Genomic DNA, 17,180 nt, shown 5'->3' on the forward strand with positions numbered 1-17,180 from the left:
AAAAATATTATAGATGTCAAAGAAAGAGGAAAGGAGGTGAATTAGTGCAATTGATGAGACAAGCCAAAGAAATTAACAAGATCAATGAATATTCAATGAGTCATCATGGATATCTACAAGGAAAGGTAGTGTTGTCATTATATCATAGTCTTATATTTCTTTCTTATAATTGTATCTATTTGTAAGCTCTTAATTGGGCAAGCTTGAGTTGTAACCTTTATAAATCCTTTTACAAGGTACCTCCTAGAAGGAGTGTTTGTAAATCCTCTAACCAGGTAGCTTCAACAAATCTTTTACAATCCTCATATGTTATGAGAACTCCTAGTAGACTGTAATCTCAAAAAGAACAATTATAGTCTTTCACAAGGAAGCTCTTTACATGCATTATAAGGGCTAGCAGGTATATTACTCCAATTGTGATTTTCATCCTCTCACTGAGGGTTTCTGTGTACAAAATATATGTGTCATTAATGTATGCATTTTTGTGTGAGTTTACTTTCTTTTACAATGTTGCATTCATTATTTTATTTCTATTTTAAGTATTTGCATTAAAGTTTATTCAGCTAAGTAACAAAGTTAATCGATAAGAAAGTTTGTACTTATTCACCCCTACTCTCAGTACTAGTTGGGATGAGCATAATATTGACAAGAAACCTTATAACAAAAAAGTATAATTTTTTTCTTATTAATATTTATTAATAATTTTATGGCATTATTTGAAGAAATTACATTATTCCTACACAAAGTGGGGTAAGATAGAAACATTCTTTGATATGGAAGAAACTATATAAAAATAAAATTGAAGTGTATAACGAAGTATAATTCAAAAGAGTTTTAAAAATATAAATTTGAGGATCTTTAAAAGTGTGAAGAAGCTGGGTGTAGATCCATTCAATGTTGAGGGTTTTTCCTAACATTAAAACCATTTATTTTGGGTTTAGAAACTATTTTTTTGTTACATGGGAATAAATTCCCATTCAACTAACTAGTTTTATAGTTAATTTATTGAATGTAAGCCTTATTTCCTAGCAACCCATTCTTAAGGTTTAGTTTATGAAAATATAGAAACATTTTTGTGTGTATCAAATTCAACTTAAAATTCTCTATCTAGGAAATAGCTTGATTATGCAACTCTACATTGATATCCACCCAAACTTCTTTGTCTTGGCATATATCTTGATTTGCAAGTTTGCATTAGTAACTCAAACTCCTCGTGTTTGAGAAATAAATCTTTGGATTACATAATGTAGCATCAACATCAACCAAAAATCCCTAATGTCTAGACAAAAACTGAACTATCCATAGTTATTTTGTAAATTGATTCATGTAGTTACTGAAAATAACTTACAAAGATTGTGGAATTGATTATCCACAAGCTAACAACTCATCCATTTTGTGGATACAAATGTTGAAAAACCAAAAAACACTGCATGCATCATCCTTCTCCTAAAATGCCTAGAAAATAAATATTATTCTCATACAACAAATTATCCCTAAACAAGAAGAAAAGTCAAGATGATAAATGTCATCCTACCTCTATTTCACCCAACATCCAATCCAATCTTGTTAATTCTCATTTTCTAAAGGTAACACAACACTTCCCAAATAGCCAATCAAAACAAATAATAGACGCATTTTTGAAAGTTATAATTCAATCTAAGATGTTGCATCCAACAAAATATGCATTTGTACAATAGAACTATGTCTTCTAAATTTATCCAAAATGTCTCCAAATCAACACTTGTATTGCATCAAACTTATTCAAACATTTGAATGAGAAGAAAAAAAATTAATCAATGGGCTATATTTAGATGTAAATTTTAATTAAAAATAAATAAAATATAGATTTTAAATATATTATGGACATCTTACTCCATGTGTTGCAAATTAAATATCCAAACTCATATACACTTACCACTCTCACTTGGACCAACATGTTCATCCTCTCTCTATTTTTCTACATGTGATAAATCTTGTCATGTGTAGTCTCATCACACGCACGCACGCGCGAAAGCGAGCGTGCACACACATTTCTACAATTGTTACATGCTACCTTCTTCACACACTACACTTGGTGCAGGATTTCCTTCTTCCTACATATAAGTGATGACCCTAAAGTTGGAAAAAATAAACTTTTTGCAGTGGTCTCTCAAATGTGGAAAGAAAAATATTGCAATCTTGAAATAATGGCAATGGACTTGTACAACTTTCCTTCTAATGCAAATTGTATAACTTTGATAAGAAATAATTGTTGTGCATATACTTGAGCACTATAAAAGAAATAACATAGATATTGTGCATCTACTTTGATTATATAGATAAATTTTGTTGTCTAAGATGAACCAACATTATTTTCATCACCTTTCCATTCTTTCACTAACACACAACTTTATTACTATTCTAATGCAAATGTCGAATATCAACAACAAAAGAAAAACCAATTACATTGCAAACAAAAGTAAACAAGAAAACTACTATAATCCTTAGGCTCAAGTTAAATTAGTCATTACATTCATGTGATGTGGAATAACATCCCAACCAATTAATTAACATAATAACTAACTTGTTAAGTGAACATTTTTCCTAACATTTGTAAAAATTTTAATTATAAGCTATCTTCATGTTTATAGCTTTGATATATGCCCTTTTTCTAGTAAAGATTAAATGTAAAGGTAAGTAAGTTTGTGTAAATTAAAAGTATTTTTTTATGGAGGTTCAAACTGTAAGCATGGTATTTGGATAAATGCATGAAACCCACAAGCTTACTTGTCTATCAAGGGCCTTCAGTAAGTAGATTTTAGCTACTTGATATGAGAGTATGATCTTAAGAGTTGAAATATCTTTGACTAAGAGCCAAGGACTAAGGGGTATCAATTTAGCCAAATTTTCCCATGGTGTGTCTCAACCTCATTCCTCATGACGTCAGTGTTGAAAATTTAGTTATTGCTCATTAATAGGTCAATCTTTTGGTGCAACGAAAATCCCACTCTAACAAGTGGTATCAAAGCTTGGTCACAAGTTTGAATCCTCAGACCCTCAGTTAACGCTGAGGGGAAGATTATTGAGACTTTGGTCAGTGCTCCCCTCAGGATTTATGACAAGGGCTTAACTGCCTCCTATGTACTATAAGTTGAGTGGTTGTATCGGGCATTGATAGGACGATCTTTTGGTGCACCAACAACCCCACTCTAATAGTCAAATCCTTGCAGTGAACAAGACATGATCCCTGGTGGGCTCATTTGAGTAATTTAACTTCACTTGCATACTAAGGGCCCATCGATTTAAAAGTAAATTTTGAAATTAATATTTTTAATTAATTAACATATTTGATCATATACATCAAACTAATAATACACATATTTAAATAAGTGGATGGAAATGAAATCATATTTTAATAATCTACATGAAACACCTCCCTCGACTGGCACTGCTCTGGTAGTCTGCGGGGGCTTCTTATATGTTTTTTTAGATAAATAGTTTTTGATTCCAGCTTCGGCCATGTGAACTTTCGCGGGGTGATCTTGTATCCCCTGGCCCCTTTTTTGTGAATTTCTAACTAGTATATTAATTTATTAATAAAAAGGGACTACTCATCAAAAAATCTACATTAAAATACATATAAAGGCCAAGTGTTAGATGACAGGAATAGTACCAAAGAGAGAGGAGGGTGTCGACCATTCGACTTACCCAACAAACGAATAGAATCAAAATGTTAAAGAAAAACTCAAGCCAACACACATACACAAACTGATGCATGCTCACAATATATTAAGACAATTCACACCCACTATATATTAAGATGATTCACACTTTTTTAAGGAAATTATATGTATGATTTTGTATCAATATGTAAAAGCTTTATGTATGAATGAATTAGTTTTAACAATATGAATAAGAATATAGTACAAAATTTTAAGAAAATCATATCTAAAGTTTAGTACCAATATGTGAAAGCTTTATGTATGAATGAATAAGTTATGATGATTTCAATAACATATAGTACAAATCAAGATTGTCATTACTAAAAAAAATTCTTTGGAATTTTGATTAAAAAGGAAATGAAAGGAAATGAAAGGAGAGGTCATTTTAGTCCACAATATGGATCATATTGTACTCATTGAAAACACCTAACTATACTAAAAACACTCAATTTTTGTAATTTTATAAAGATTCAGTTTTAGATTTGCACATAGGCATTTATGACGATGTTCATTTTGTTGAATATAAGTTGCCTCTTGTGGCAGTCCCCCTAACATGTGAATGAATTTCCGTGCACTGCAATTTGTTTGACAAGTGAAAGGAAAACACTAGAAATATCACTTTCAATGAAAGGATAAAATGGCGGAATCAAATAGTGTGGGTCCTTCCTTTGATGGGAAAATAAGTAAGGAAAAAAGATGATGGTGTAACGTGTACATAGCAATGAATGGGGAGCCACGGTTGGTACTAAATTGGGTGAAATAAGCAGAGCAGATACGCTGTTGTAATTGGGTCTGGCCTATCAAACTAATCCACACTCATTTTTAATGGGCTACTATTTGTCCCTTACATAAACATAGCCTTAAAGTATTTTGTTTTTAGTCTTGGCACAAGTTCGTTATGAGGGTACTCTACATGTGCAACTTTGGTTCTCATTTTCAAAGTTCTATATTAATAATGGGTCTAGATTGATTTGTTTTCTTATTAGTAAGTGACTATTAATTCAAATATGGATGGGTTGTTATCATGTGAAAATCTAATTTTGCATATCATGCCAAAGTCTTGCAACATGTCTCTATAATGTTCTTAAATTGTTAAAAAATCAATGAACATATGTTGACTTACGTCAATTTGTATTTTTACAATTATACCATTTTGTGTGGAGAAAAGCATGAGCTTTCAAACACAAGATATTCAAGTTTAGAGGATAGGGAGTTGCAGAGGAATTATTTTTATTTTTTTTGTAATTTATAAATACATTATATATGAACATTATAAGAATTTCTAGAACATTTCATCAAATATCACGATTGTAAGAATATATGCATAAATATTTTTTATTTTACTTAATGGATCTTCAATCTTGCTAGCAATGATTACCAAATAGAATATAATGACCATCAATATAATATGTAGATTTTAGATCTTTGATAATATAGACTTTGCTAGTAATTTTTTTACGCATGACCATTTTTAGGTAGATTAGGGGAGAGGAACCATTACTTGAACCACCTAACTTCGTGCTTATCAAAATCTTACATAAAAATTTCAAATCGCTCCCATTTTTTTTATAGCAGCTTACATGGCAAATTGCCTACTTATAACTAAGTTTTCAAGTCGACATCATCCATTATGATGCCACATCAGCATGCTCTTTGCCAAGTTATCCAAAACAACCCAAACAAAAAGTGAGACTAATGTTCATGCATAAAGGGTACCCATAGTTGAACAGGTGATGTGGCATCACATCATTGGTTAATTTTTATAACTAAGGGTGCATTTTAGTCAATTTTGGGTAGTCAACATTGTACTAACAACTCTAAAGTCGCAAGTATTGGTACAATGTTGTCAAAAAATTGGGCATTAAATCAATAAGTGTAGGTATTAAGTCAACAACTCCTATTACAACTATTGGAACACATTCAATTATTGGGTCCTCTCCCCTAAGGTGAGTAAGTTTCATAAAAAAAAACCATAGTGCAAGCTTTTATAGAATGTCCAAGGTCATCAAAAGAGGGCCAAGGTTGCAATTTTTTATTTAAAGGTGATAATTAAATTATGAACTCTAATGATGATGGTACGCTCTGATACCAATTGATGCAAGGTGCTCCCCTTCATACCATAAACTCATAACAGAAACAAAGAAAACAATAGCAAGTGCGAGAACAAAATATGGACTTCTTATTTGCACTGAAAATGTGGAATTACATAATTCATAAGTACAATATGCTAACCCACATGGGTGCCTTTAGTACAATAATTTACAAGACAAGCTGTGAACTATCACTTAGAGCTATCCAAGACAATGTTTGGGCCTTTCTTAAATAGGCAGTTTTATGCCGCTCGGGAAGGTTCTAGATGCTCAAACTAAATACCTAGGGCTGATAGACCCTAACAATACATATAGAGTTGGCCAAATACATTTTTGACGAAATTTTCAAGAAATTTTGGTAGCCCAACTTTGGAAGGCCATAACTCAAACTGTTGCTCTGATTGGCTATTATAACCACTTTTCACAAATGCTAGCTCCTGATCTACAGGCTTGCAATTACACTAGCACCCTTCCTTCGAGTTTTTAGACCTCATCCGAGCACTCTAAGGCCTCCAACGGTGAGCATGAAGATTTTTTTGCACAGTTTTCCACCAAAGATCCACAATAACTTCTTTGATACTAATGCTTGAGCAATGCAATTTTTATGGCAGACTTACAACTCTAAAATGAACCTTCCTATATGTTGGCCGTTTGTTTTGCACGAGGTCAACAGTAGGAATCCATAGTGTAATTCCTCTCTTGAAAAGCAAATCTTTTTAAGGATCCACTCCAAGGTTCAGTATTTGTCTTGCAATGTACCAAAATCCATTCAGTAGAAGATAAATGTGAGTGTTCACGAGGAGGCCTTTGCTGGTTCTAAAAACTCTTTTATCTTGGAACTGAAGTAAAATCTATTTTCTATCTCAAAATATCACACCAAAAGAACAATATTTTTTTATTTTTTCTATTTTTCAATATATGCAATTCTAACAATACATCTAGTATGAGGTCCTACTTTGACAAGGGGTTAGCAAAGCAAATAATGAAACTAAAAGCAAATACCATGAAATCAAATGACTTTGAAATTGAGATTCCCGAATGGAGATAAGCTACAGGATAGAACACACTGTGAGTTAAACCTTCAAAGAAATCGACAGGAAAATAATGAAAATAGGAACACCACTTCCTAGAATCCATTGATACAATCGTCGGTGAGAATCTTTAACAAATCGAATGATGTTTCACTCTTCATCAAATTGCAAGGCCACAGAAAGTGCGCTCATGCGAGACAAAAAGTTATGTAGACACAATCGGGTGATCTCTTCTCAAGCTTGTTACGTCAGCGGAATTCATATATCTATAGCAAACACTAGAACTAAAAGATTGCACAACTAGAAATAATGCAATAAACCTTTGGCTCAATCACAATCTCATGAATAAAAGCCATAAAACAATGACACATGCAAGCAAGAATAACTACACTCCGAATGCTAGCACCAAAAGCATAATTTTATTGCATAATAACATTGGCCCTTCTTACATTTTACAATGGGGTATTTATAAGAAATCATCTCCTCAATTTGTGTTGAGAGTGAAAGATATCTTGATGCAATAAAATGCTTTAAAACCATTTAAACAAACTAAATATATACAAATTGACAATCTAACTGGTGCTTAGAGGAACTCCTTCCATATTTTATTCATTCATTGGATGCATGAGTCCTTTACATGTCAAAAATAGAGAAATCATGAAAGATAAAGTAGGAGGAAGCCATCAGTCGAAGTGGAAGTGCCTGGAAGCGTCAAAAATGGAAACTAGCCCTTCACTAGGCATGTGTCAGAGTTAACTTGCCATCAAGATGCCCTCCCGATGCATAGAAAGTGCTATTTTTAGAGCTGGCAGTCAACTATCGGTGCACCTTTGATTTGCAAATTTGCAAACCTGCGAAGCTACAGACCTGCAAAGTTGTAGACCTGCATAGCTGCAGACCTCGACTGGGTCAAAATCTCAAAATTTCACTAAGTGTCAAAACTAAAATTTTGGCATCTGGGTTTTGTTCAACTTTATCCCAAAGGTATGATTGGATGTTTGCCTTTGAATTTCTCTATAATCTTAGTGATTTTGGCCGCATCTAGCAAATCAAAAGCCCCATATTTGTCCTTAACTTTTCATCTGTAATTGTCTACCTCAATTCGAGTATTAGCAAAATCCCCAAGTTTGGTATCCAACTCTAACAATGCTTCCTCAGTTTTGAAGGCTTGTCGAATGTCCTCCTCATCATCAACTTCCACAAAAATCTTCTTGAAGTTCTCCACTACTGTCTCTACAAGTAGCAATCTCTCACATTCCTCATCTTCAAAAATATCCAAGCAGGCATCTCTGCTTCCACAATTTTCTCTCAAGCTTGGTCATTAAGCCAATGAATTTCATCATGTAATGTTTCCATTACTTTATTGCTATCTGCTATCTTTTCTATCCAATCATCAATCATATCCAATTCATCACCTATATATACATCAATCAAAACTTGGTACCTTTGTCCCTTTATAGCTTGTAGAGTCCTTAAATCTTTTCTCCAAGCCCGTACTTCATCAATAATGCTAAAGTCTTGCTTCAAAATTGCCACCATTTTATTTACATTTTCTTATGTAGTGTGTAGCATCTTTAGGTTTTTTGTGATGATCATGACTCCTTTTTCCTCAAAACTCTCCTGCCATTACTGATAGGCTCTCAAAAATGGATCCATATGAACTACTCCCCCTTCTCTAAGAATAGTATTCAAGGTCTCTTCAAGGCGCTCAGGATCAAGAGGACCAAATGACTTCAGCCAAATATCCCTTTAGGATCTCAACCTGCCTTCGAAGTGCTTGGATTTTCATCTCATCTTCCCTCATGTTCTTCATGTTTTCCTTAATTCCCATGGTCACCATTACTTAGGATGCATCCCGTGTGGGTTTTCCCAACATGATTTTTTCGAATTGATAATCCTTGGGACCAAGGCTTTCTACGTCTATATCTCCAAGAGGAACAACTACCTGTGCAAACAACTCTGAGCTATTCCATGTAGTTGTAACAAATGCCAATGGTATTGCCTCATGTGTTGGGGACTCAAATTTATTCAAAATTTCCGCAATCTCATAAATGTCTTCCTTCGAGGCTTGGAATCTAGGTCTAGAGCTTCTTATGTCTTCTTTTTGTAGCCATCTTGGAGTGTGTTCAGCCAGAGGTCTTCTTATTAAAGATGAGGGCATATGCACCGAGTTGTGGTGCCAAAAAAGTGACAAGGAAATTTTATTTTCCTGTTTTAAAAAGCGCGCACGCGCTATGTCTTGGGCAACCCAAGCCATAGTGCATGCCCGCTATAGTGCATATGCGCTATAGCGCGTATGCACTTTAAAAAAAATAAAAAGTATATATGATGGGCTGCAAACCCACAGCCCATCATTTTCATCAACATTTTCTTCTACTCCTACAACGAGCAATGCGTACGCGAGTTGAAGACTCAACATTTGCACCACCATTTGCCAAAATGCCTCCTCGTCAACGAAATCCAAGACCACAAGCACACCCACGACGACGCCGTAAGTGATATAAACCTAACTTTGCATTGTTTGATATATTTTTCATATTGTTTTGTAAGTTTTTTATATTCTTTTGTAGGGTTTTTACAAATTTCATTTAGATTTGTTTATTTATTTGAATTTCAATTGATTTTTTATCAGGAAATGTTCATAATCAACCAGAAAATCCACAAGAACATCAAAACCCTCAAGAACCCCAAAACCAAAACCCTCCTCAAGAAGAAGAACAAATTCCACAACCCGAACCAATTGCAAGACCTCCACCAGGCACACAAAAAAATATAAGAAATGAAATAGAGAGAGGAAAAACTCAATTAGAAGGAATCATTGCTCGGTTGAAAGAATTCGGACAAACCAATCCAATGAGGGCTCAATTGGCATCATCCCTTGAATCCATTAACACTCAGATAGCCTCAGTTAGTGGTCAATTAGATATTTGGCGGGCTAAGAGGGATGAACAAAAAAGATTTTATGCAAATAAATTGTCATATGAAGATGTTAGAAAAAAGGAAATACCAAAAGGTAGTATATGTGCATTATTTAGAAAACTCGGTGAGCAAAATACTGTTAGAGAGGGTACTAAACGATTCCCCATCCATTGGTGCATACATGATGCTATTAGAAATAATTTTTGGGATAGATGGTGGATGGTTTTTGATGCCCCTCCTTGCAACAATCACGAGGTCCCCATGTATTTTTTGAAGAAATTATATTGTGAGTTTGTCCTTGGGGAGATCCCCAATGATTTTGATATGTTAGACTCCCAGGGTAGAGGTGGGGGGTCATCATTTGAGAGGCCCACAGCACGTCATGACCCTAATGTAGTTAGGGCATCCATGGTCCATCCACGGCGTGAGCATTTGATTATTCCTTCAGTTGTGAAGGAACATGTAGAGGCCAGCACTCTAGGGACCATTAATGCTTTGACGCAGACCCTCATCCATTCCATGAGCTCATTAGTTGAGGGGGAGCCTTCTATACGTCATGGTCACATGTGCACTTCATGTGGATCCCTATGCACATTTGGCACTCATGTCGGAGATGGTGCAGATGATGGGCTTGTCACCAATCAGTTCCTAAATGAGACATTTGGCATTGACACACAGGTAAATTACTAATTTGATCACATTTCATACATATAGTGAATGATTAATTAATTAGGATTTATTGACATTGTTCAAAATTTAGGGTCAAAGTGTTCCTGGGCCTAGCAGGGATCCTCTAGGCCCATTTTTTGTCCCTTTGACAAGTCCTGAGGTATGTATCAATTTAATCATTTTAATTAATACATATATTTATTACGTAATCATATTAAGGATTGACCAAAAAAAATATGCATGAGCATCAGTTCTCCATAGGACCCTCAACCTTTACCACAGACGCAGAGTAGAGACATCATACGAGCTTCACATAGGTATAGTTGTTTCATGTTAATTTAATTCATTTGATTATATTTATTCCATGTTTCATGTTAGATATAACGTATATTGTATGATATGTAGCTCATGATGTCGGACACACCTCCTCATCTGTGACAGTCTATTGATAGTGGAGTGGCCGCAGCTGTGGCTAGCTCACAGCCACTGACGGAGGTATGAAATAATTTTCTTCATTTTAGTTTTTGTTTATAATAGTTAATCTCAAAATTTCTAATGTTATTTATAAGTGATTATATTTATTGAATTGTTGTAGGGTCTTGTCATGCCTGATTGTCCATGAGCATTTGAGGTGGACTTATAGAGTGACTATTTGTTGGCGGTAAGAAAATAATTGATTTTGTGAGTACATATATTTGATTTCAACGTATAATAAATATTGATTCATATCTACTTTCTTTGTATCAGTTGGACCTGGAGAAGAGCCTCAACAAGAGGTCAAGTGAGCGTGTCAAGAGGGCCCCGTCATCTCCACTGTCTCCCTCCACACGATGGTAGAGGACGTCAAGAGACTTGTTTCCTTCCCCTCGTGGGAAGGAAAAGATGTAGTTGAGATATTTGATACATATATATATATAGAGAGACTTGTTTCCTTCCCCATGTATATATATAGGCATCTGAGAGACATATTCGATACATATTTGATGTACATATGACATTCTATATTTGATGTATGACATATTTGATGTATGACATTATTGGTTAATATATGATATGTTTGTTCATATACGACATTATTGGTTATCATAATATATTATGTGTTTGTTAATGTATATGACATTATTGGTTATCATTTTATATTATATGTTTGTTCATGTATGACGTTAAATTCGATATGTTCGTGTATGACATTAAATTAGATATGTGCATGTATGAAATTAAATTCAATTGCTAGAGAGTTTCCATTATGTCTACCAACTAGTAGATATTCTTTTTTGCTTTATTAGTATTTCTCAAAAACTGCAAAGAAGCTGTTTCTGGTGAATGGTTGTAAACAATTGTGATCATCGACTTCATATACTCATGGCTTTGGCTGTGAACACTTGTAACTTTGGCTATAAGCATCCATGGCTTTGGCTATGTGCACTAGTGGCTTTGGCTGTGAGCATTTATGGCTTTGGTTGTAGGAACAATATAGCCTTGGCTGTAGGTTGTCTTTCTTGCTACATGTTGAAGTTACCTTCAAGAATATCATTAGTCTAAGATCATTACAATTAAAATACTATGACATAATACCTTGGAAATAATAGTCTTTAACCCATTACTTTATTTGTTAAAACATCATGTAGTATCTACTGTAGTCCTTCTACTCAAATATGTTTTCAAAAATACTTAGTATGGCAAAGAAATGTCTATGGAAAGCTTGTCAAATAGGATATTGAAGAACTAAATGTGGATAGTCATTAGTACCCATCAATAAGAACACAGACATCTTTCTCAAGCAAGCCATATGACATTAGCAAGTAATTTATAAATTTCCTTTGCAAATAACTAGAAGATGCTATGAATCTTAATATAGAGTTAATCACGAACTCATTATTCCATCCAAGAAGCATATATCACCCTAAGCCAATTAACCGACGGGATAAAAATTAATTCAATTTCAACAAAATTTTGAGTATAACAAGCATCTTAGGGATTCTTACAAGAATTAACATGATGTTCACAAGAGCATTACAAGTTCTTGTAATTGTAATACTATTTCACATATTGTAATCATATTCAGTTTTGAATGGCCATTTGTGTTACAAGCATAAATGTTCTTTAAGGTCTTTTAATTCTAGACATGAATTTTATTATGAAGCTTTTTTATGACAACCCACTCAATGCATATATTGTTGTTCCACATTATGCTAATTTGACTTTCATTGGTTGATTTGGGTCTAGACATGACGTTATTCACTACCTTTTTTATATATTATTTTTTTGTAGTGAGGTTCTGGCCTGAATGAATGTATTAATCATCGAAGTTGTGAACCTTGGTCGAGATCCTTACAACTATATTTTCAAATTTCACCTCAAATAGTTTTCTTAGTCACCCCCTGTACATAGATACTGAAATTGTAGTTAATTACAAAATTAATACTGAATTAACACAAGTTTAATTGAGAAGTATTATGTACCTCAATAGGCTAGATTATTATTGATCGGGAAGCTTTATCTTAGAGCAGTTGGTTTCCTAAATCTTTAGTGCAATGACAGTCTTATGGAATGTGGAATTAGGTCTGCTAGCTAAGGAACATTCTTTAAAAGGTAGAGGAAACTCAAGACTCACATGTTTCCAATCAATATAAATGTTTAAATCGCTTCTCTAATTTTTTCTATTTATGATCTTCTTAAAACTTAACTTTCTAAATGCATTGATGGGGAAATAAAGATCTTTTAGGAACTAAAGGCTAATCATGTTTAATACTTACAATTCTCTGTTTTTATCTAATAATTTAAAAAAGATTGTACAAGTGTTTTCAAAGAGCAACACTTGTCACTAACATCATAAGAAGGAATATCCAAGGAGTCTTACCACTGATCCCCCACCACCAAATTCAAGAGAAAACAAAATTCCACTACTAAAGAGATAGTAACAATGATCATCCCTAGTCTCTCCCTTATCACAAAATGATTACCATCAAAATTTGTATTTCCAATTGAGTCATGTGCGTTGAAGAGATAGTAACATTTTCACTCTCTTACCTAATGTCTCCCATTTCTGAAACTCCTGGGGAAGGGCAAGGCCATCTTCTCAGTACTTCAAAATACAACGAGTTCCATTTTTTCACATATTGATAATCATTGACTTAAAGTATAGTCGAAGTATTGACAACCCATAGATATGCCCCGTCAAAGATCGCAGCCCTGTGGCATTTAGTGACCCTTAGGGACATTCTGGTTTAGCGTGCCTGAGAACGTTTGAGCACTGAAGGGGACAGGAAGAGGTTGGGGATAGGGTTTACTCGGCCACTCGGAGCTAATGGAGTAGACAATTTGATCCCATGATGAAAGATGAGAGAGATTTGGCAGTTGGCAACTTTGTACTGGCCAACACTACAAGTTTCAGCATCACCCGAGATGGCATTGTAGAATGAAAATCGAATGTGATCTCCAAAAAGAGAGAGAGGTTATTGTAGGTCTCTGCAACACAGTCCTGTAGGAATTAGAATCTCATCCATATCTCGCACGAGCTCCGAGATATGCCCTGTCAAAGATCGCAGCCCTATGGCATTTAGTGACCCTTAGGGACATTCTGGTTCGATGTTCCTGAGAACGTTCGAGCACTGAAGGGGACAAGACAAGGTTGGGGATAGGGTTTACCCGGCCACCCGAAGCTAATGGAGCAAATAGTTTGATCCCATGACGAAAGATGAGAGAGATTTGGCAGTTGGCAACTTTGTACTAGCCAACACTACAAGTTTCAGCATCACCCAAGATGGCATTGCAAAATGAAAATGGAATGTGATCTCCAAAAAGAGAGAGAGGTTATTGTAGGTCTCTGTAAAATGGTCCTATAGGAATTGGAATCCCATCCATACCTCACACGAGCTTCGAGATATGCCCCATCAAAGATCGCAGCCCTATGGCATTTAATGACCCTTAGGGACATTCTGGTTCAGTGTGCCTGAGAACGTTCGAGCACTGAAGGGGATAGGAAGAGGTTGGTGATAGGGTTTACTCGGCCACCCGGAGCTAATGGAGTAGATAGTTTGATCCGACGATGAAAGATGCGAGGGATTTGGCAATTGGCAACTTTGTACTGGCCAACACTACAAGTTTCAGTATCACCCGAGATGGCATTGTAGAATGAAAACAAAATGTGATCTCCAAAAAGTGAGAAAGGTTATTGTAGGTCTCTGCAACACAGTCCTGTAGGAATTAGAGTCTCATCCATATCTCGCACGAGCTCCGAGATATGCCCCGTCAAAGATCGCAGCCCTGTGGCATTTAGTGACCCTTAGGGACATTCTGGTTCAGCGTGCCTGAGAACGTTCGAGCACTGAAGGGGACAAGACAAGGTTGGGGATAGGGTTTACTCGGCCACTCAGAGCTAATGGAGCAGACAGTTTGATCCCACGATGAAAGATGAGAGAGATTTGGTAGTTGGCAACTTTGTACTGGCCAACACTACAAGTTTCAGCATCACCCGAGATGGCGTTGTAAAATGAAAACAAAATGTGATCTCCAAAAAGTGAGAGAGGTTATTGTAGGTCTCTACAAAATGGTCCTATAGGAACTAGAATCACATCCATATCTCGTACGAGCTTCGAGATATGCCCCATCAAAGATAGCAATCCTATGGCATTTAGTGACCCTTAGGGACATTTTGGTTCAGTGTGCCTAAGAACGTTCGAGCACTGAAGGGGATAGGAAGAGGTTGGGGATAGAGTTTACCCGATCTCCCAGAGCTAATGGAGAAGACAATTTGATCCCACAACGAAAGATGAGAGAGATTTGGCAATTGGCAACTTTGTACTCGCCAACACTACAAGTTTCAGCATCACCCAAGATGGCGTTGTAAAATGAAAACGGAATGTGATCTCCAAAAAGGAAGAGAGGTTATTGTAGGTCTCTACAACACGGTCCTATAGGAACTAGAATTGCATCCATACCTTGCATGAGCTTCGAGATATGCCCCATCAAAGATCGCAACCCTATGGCATTTAGTGACCCTTAGGGACATTCTGGTTCAATGTGCTTGAGAACATTCAAGCACTGAAGAGGATAGGAAGAGGTTGGGGATAGGGTTTACCCGGCCACCTAGAGCTAATGGAGTAGACAGTTTGATCCCACGACAAAAGATGAGAGAGATTTGGTAGTTGGCAACTTTGTACTGGCCAACACTACAAGTTTTAGCATCACCCAAGATGGCATTGTAGAATGAAATCGGAATGTGATCTCCAAAAAGTGAGAGAGGTTATTGTAGGTCTCTGCAACATGGTCTTGTAGGAACTAGAATCACATCCATACCTCACACAAGCTCTGAGATATGCCCCGTCAAAGATCGCAGCCCTATGGCATTTAGTGACCCTTGGGGACATTTCGGATTGGCGTGCCTGAGAACGTTTGAGCACTAAAGAGGATAGGACGAGGTTGGAGATAGGGTTTACCTGGCCAACTGGAGCTAACGGAGCAGACAGTTCGATCCCACGACGAAAGGTGAGAGAGATTTGGCAGTTGGCAACTTTGTACTGGCCTACATTGCAAGTTTCAGCATCACCCGAGATGGTGTTGTAAAACAAAAATGGAGTGTGATCTCCAAAAAGTGAGAGAGGTTATTGTAGGTCTCTACAACACAGTCCTGTAGGAACTAGAATTGCATCCATACCTTGCATGAGCTCCAAGATATGCCCCGTCAAAGATCGCAGCCTATGGCATTTAGTGACCCTTGGGGACATTCTGGATTGGTGTGCTTGAGAACATTCGAGCACTGAAGGGGATAGGACGAGGTTGGGGATAGGGTTTACCTGACCACGTGGAGCTAATGGAGCAGATAATTCGATCCCACGAGGAAAGGTGAGAGAGATTTGGCAGTTGGCAACTTTGTACTGGCCCACACTGCAAGTTTCAGCATCACCCGAGATGGCGTTGTAAAACAAAAATGGAGTGTGATATCCAAAAAGTGAGAGAGATTATTGTAGGTCTCCACAACATGGTCCTTTAGGAACTAGAATCACATCCATACCTCGCACGAGCTCTGAGATATGCCCCGTCAAAGATCGCAGCCCTATGGCATTTAGTGACCCTTGGGGACATTCTGGATTGGTATGCCTAAGAACGTTCGAGCACTGAAGGGGATAGGATAAGGTTGGGGATAGGATTTACCTAACCACGTGGAGCTAACAGAGCAGACAGTTCAATCCCACGAGGAAAGGTGAGAGAGATATGGCAGTTGGCAACTTTGTACTAGCCGACATTGCAAGTTTCAGTATCACTCGAGATGGCGTCATAAAATGAAAACGGAGTGTGATCTCCAAAAAGTGAGAGATTTTATTGTAGGTATCCAAAAATAGTGTTTAAAAATGTAAAAATAGTGGGGGGTCCTTTGTATGGTTTGGGAGTTTGACCATTAAAACTAGAAATTGTCCTAGTAGTAAGCGCTGGTAACAGTTTTGAAATTTGATTGTTGAGTGTTGAGAAACCTCAAGTTTGGGATTTTTATTGTTGGTTTGAGTCTATAATAACCATTTCCATCTAAAAATTCGAGTGTTGAAACCATTTAAGAAGTATTTGCATAGTTTTCCCTAAAATGTGAGTGCATAAAAAGGGGTATGTGATTGCTCCCAAGGTGGATTTAGTGTTTTCTCCAAACAAGAGTTGTGTTTTATGTTTGAAGTCATCTAATATAACCAAAGTGATGGTTTTTGAACCATTCTAGGGTTCTAGAGATGTTGCAAAGTAAGAGTTCTAGAAAGCCCTAGGGTAAAGGGGCTAGAAAGGAG

The sequence above is a fragment of the Cupressus sempervirens genome, chromosome 10, assembly GCF_028749045.1.
Source record: "Cupressus sempervirens isolate cs-2001-9-10 chromosome 10, ASM2874904v1, whole genome shotgun sequence".
In the NCBI taxonomy this organism is placed as follows: Eukaryota; Viridiplantae; Streptophyta; class Pinopsida; order Cupressales; family Cupressaceae; genus Cupressus; species Cupressus sempervirens.